Below are 4,495 nucleotides of genomic sequence, written 5' to 3'. Positions count from 1 at the left end.
GAATGAGACACCTCAACGTTGTCGGGCTCCCTGCTCTCTATCTCTCATTTCTGCTTCCTCTCCCTTCCTACAGATAAGCTTCTTCACAAGACTTACGGACACCATGGATACTAGAAGCTCTTCTAAATGGAGAAAAACGGTGTCCTCTCACAACTGCAGTTTGAAAAGTTCCAGGAGAGAACTTGATTGGCCTGACTTGGGTCACACATCCATCTTCTGGACCTAACGTTCTGGCAAAGGAAGAAGGCCATGGTTCCATTCAGAACACATGGCTGATGAAAGAAAAGGTGAAATCCTCCAAAGGAAGAGGGAAAAACAGACTTGGACTTTGTAGGAATGTGTCTATAAACAGAGTCTCTGCCAAGTCAGAATTCTTTTGGTTGCAATGGACAAAACTCACATAGGAAAAGTAAAAGAATTGGTGGAGGTATTGGTTTATGTAACCAAATGGCTTTTATGAAGCTGGCCTCAGAAACTATGGAATCAAGCTCCCCATATATCATGGAACTCTCTGTTCTATGGCCTCCACTTCTCTCTGCATTTTGGCCTCATTTTCCCAGACTCACTCTTTCCACAGAGCTTGAATGGCAGCTTGCTAAGAGCTTCTAGACTCACACCTTTCCAGTTTTGCTATCAGAGAAATGTGCTCTATCCCATGGCTCCAATAAAGAATGGGCTCTGGCTGGTCCAGTTTAGATGAAAAGCTGCCCTCCTGGGCCAATCCCAGTTATCTCAGGGCAGTGAGGTACTGTGATTGACCCAGCCTGAATTAGGCACTCACCCCAAGACCAGAAGGATGGGCCAAATAAGATAAAGACAGCTCTCATTCTGATGGAATGGCTAGTTCAGAGAAGGAGCGGCTCCCCAAAACTACAACCCCTTCATTTTAGAGCCCTAGGTAATAGGAAATGACATCTTAGCAATACACCCTTGGGGAAATCCCTTTACCTTTCTGGCTCCCAGTTCCTTCATATGACTCGTCTTTCTGCAATGGTCTGTTCCGATGCCCATATTCATTGAACTTTTTCCAATGGTTCTCAAACTTCAGAGAGCAACTCAGTCACCTGGAGAGTCATGTAAAATGCAGATTCCCAGGATCCATCCCTACTCCATTCATCTGGAGTAGGACCCATGAATCTCCATTTTACTGAATTAGTCATATGCTGATGATTCCCATACCATACTTTAGAAATAATGAATGAAATGACTCAAGATCTTGCCTAGATACTCCATGACTGAGGCAAATCTGAGCTCTGTTCTGGTTTGAGAAAGGCCATGGTGAGGGAGGAGTGGTCTGTCATAATCCCGAATTGAAGGGAAGAGCTGCATCCCCAGGTCCACCCTGTGGACTAGGATGAATGAGTGGTGGTTCTTAACTGTGTGAGGGGAAGGCTCTGCTTGCTCATGGAGGCCACTTCAAAACCAAGAGAACAGCCCAAGGTCCTCGGCTGCTCTGCAGTGCCGAGGCTGTCATCCCCAACAGTCCTGGGCCCATCACCCTTCTAGAAGCTCTCCTTGATGTGCATTTTCCCTGACCTTTTGTTGAAACAGCAATAAGCAAAATCAGATAGCAAATGAGGCCAGGTACATTTTCTTTCCATCATAAGCACAAGATTAATATCTAAAAGACTTGGGAAAAGAGAAAGTGATTCATTTTACTTTGCCGTGTTTTGGTCTCAGTAGATTATGTTTGGGATAGTATGCTGAGAAGAAATAAAAATAATGGTTCAGCCTACAATTCTCCCAGAGCTTCCCATCCTAACCAGGGGCTATTGGAATCAGAGTGTCCCACACACAAAGTCTCCTGAAGACAAACATTCCATTCCCTGTGGACACTGGGCAGCTAAAGCAGGACTATAATATAGGGCAGGCAGAACTTCAGTCCCCCACATCCCATTTGCACACATTTTCTTCCATCATGAATACTTTTGAAATGTTTGAATTCACCATTAAAAGTATTTGCTTATATTACTCCACATCAATAAACTGAAAAAAATAAATATTTCAAATAATTTTAAAAGAACAACATATTAAATTGATATGCTGCATTCTATTATTAGTGCTGGAGAAACCAGGCACCCTCCTACCAAAAAGAAAAAAAGAAACCTGTTTTTAAAACACTACTTGGAATATATGATCCAGCAACTCCTTTCTAGGAATTTATCTTTAAAAAGATCATCATGTATATGTGCAAAAATTTGCCTGTAAGGATGTTCATGGCAAAATTGCTTAGAAGAAATTGAAAAGAAACCAAAACAACTAAGATATTCTTAGGAATTCATTGAGTAGATTATGGCACCTCCAAACAATGGAATATTATGCAGATATTAAAGATCCTTTCATACAAAAGCCACTTAATGATATAAGAAAATGTATGTATTTTTTTAAAGCAGGAACAAATTTATATGTAGAATATGTTAGAGTTTTTGTTTTAAAATAAAATGATGGCTAAACATATATACAAAAGAAATTAATGATGAAATGATGGGTGATTTTTTATTTAATTTTGTATTTTTCCACAGTGTTCAAATTTTCTATAATAAATATACATTACTCGATAGTTGTGTGATTTAAGCCAGTTTGAAAACACCTCTTTATCTTAATTTCCTTATCTGTAAAATGAAAATATCAATAGCCCCTAATTCATAAGGGTTGTTGTGAGATTAAATTTGTCAGTATATATAAAATACTAGGACTGTGTCTGGCAAAGAATAAGCTTTCAATAAACATGAGTCATTATATTATTATTACTATTACAATCAGAAAAGAAGTGACCTTTCAAAACTAAATCTGCCAGGAAACTTCTAGAATCCAGATTAGTGACGCCCCAAGTATATGAGTTCAAAAGAGAATAGGATGGCCTTATGCACTAACCTGGTAGCCATGGTGTTTGATATACAAGCCGGTTTTACCGACCACTCTCCAAGCCTAGGAACCAGACTAAAAGGTGAGGAAGCAGCCCTTTGTCTACCAGGCCACCAAGACCCTCAGACTCAGGACAAACAAGGAGAGCAGTGCACACACAGCCCCAGGAGACCGCAGCTGGTACATCTCTTTTCCCGAAGTCACCCCATGTACTCCTAGCTCTACCCACCTTCCTTCATCGAAACTTATTCTCAGGGAGGGGAGGAATAGAGCCTTTCCCAATTACAGTGACAAGGTCTGATACAGCTTAATGTGTGGTTCTCCAAGAGCTAAGCAGTGGTGGCTTGGTAAATTTTTAGCAACTGACCGGAAGCTGGAGCTGGGGCAGAAATGCATGATCTGCAGTGTTTGGTGATTTCTGTGGAATGACTCTCCCACCATGGCTGCTATCAAGCTCCTAACATGACATCAACTGGCTTGCAAACTTCCTGAAAATGTGATAATCAGCTTTCAAGAGTCAGTACTTAGCTCAAGCGTACCACTGAGTGTTTATATTTAAATAAGGAACAAAACCTTGAAGCCAAAAGAATGATTCTACACCAGAATTACTGGCCAGTGAGGCTCCAGAATTACTTTGAAGGGCAAAGAACCACTCCCAGTGTCTTCCACAAAAACAGGCACCACTCACGATGTCTATGCACAAAGCTGATCTGTGCTTCCGCAGGAGGTAGACTCCAGAGTCTGTTTACCCAGGGTGTGAGTCTGGGACCATCGGCGTCAGCATCCCCTGAGAGCTGGTCAGAAATGCCAAACCTCAGGCCCTACCACACACTTGCTGAATTAGAATCTGCATTTTAACAAGATCCCCAAGTGATCCGTATCAACACTACAGTTTGAAAAGCATAGCTATAGAATTCAACATAAGAGATATAAAGATAAAACCATTTTTATTCAAGAAAGCCCCCAACTGTGACGATCAGGTGATCTTTTGTATTTGGAAGCAATTCTTACCTTCCACAATCCTCTAGAAACGGCTTAACATTTCCACATTTTCCATTTCAACAATGGGGCATGGAGCAGTGACAAGTTCCTCCATCTCCACTCCCTCCCCCAGCCACAGGGCCACAAAGCCAGAGCTCTAAGATTCTGCATGAGGTAGAGAAATATAGATTCCTCAAGAGCTGCTATTCAAGCCATAAGCAGCATGTGCCAATGTTCCACCCACAATCCTGGTTCAGTCTCCATTAAGCTGCACATCTGGCTGTCACACACTCTTTTGTGGGGACATCTCAATGGTAGCACTGATGCTGCCTCTCTTCGAGGCCAGCCCTACAGTGGCCTCCCTGTCCTCTCAGCATGTGATGTCATGAGCATGAATGTCCTGCCAAACATTTAAGATGTTGCAGTTCACATTGTGTACATTGTATAGAGAAACACTGACATGCAGATTTCTTTTTAATTAAAAAAAAAAAAAAAAAAAGCAGGGCAAGATACAACCAAACCTTGTTCTATTGTTAACCCAAACCAATTCAGCACAAATATGTAACTTGTATTCTTTAAGCACACAATCTTCTCTTTTTTATTACTGTCATTGTAACTAACATCCCTAGATTCAGAGATTGCCTTGAAA

The sequence above is a fragment of the Macaca fascicularis genome, chromosome 2, assembly GCF_037993035.2.
Source record: "Macaca fascicularis isolate 582-1 chromosome 2, T2T-MFA8v1.1".
NCBI classification, from domain to species: Eukaryota; Metazoa; Chordata; class Mammalia; order Primates; family Cercopithecidae; genus Macaca; species Macaca fascicularis.
Note: the sequence above shows the minus strand (reverse complement) of the source record.